The sequence below is a fragment of the Rhea americana genome, unplaced genomic scaffold (genome assembly GCF_003343005.1).
Source record: "Rhea americana isolate MKP2758 unplaced genomic scaffold, rheAme1 scaffold_141, whole genome shotgun sequence".
Classification (NCBI taxonomy): Eukaryota; Metazoa; Chordata; class Aves; order Rheiformes; family Rheidae; genus Rhea; species Rhea americana.
The window spans coordinates 366,948-367,193 of NW_028185495.1; positions in this window are offsets into that span (position 1 = coordinate 366,948).

Sequence of the window (246 nt, forward strand, 5' to 3'; positions counted from 1 at the left end):
GGGCTGATATGACAAGCTACATAGTTTATCTTATTTCTGTGTACTTTTATCCCTGTATGAAATTATTAACAGTATAGTGTAATGTCAATATGGTATTATAGTATCTGTGTTATTAGATGTGATGGTTATTACTAGCTGGGTTTGGGATTTGACCGGATTTASACAAAAAGCCCCTGCCAGTCACTGTGTTTTACAGCACAGACCCGGCCGCGCGCGGCTGCCACAGCCCTAACGGCCGCCCGCGCG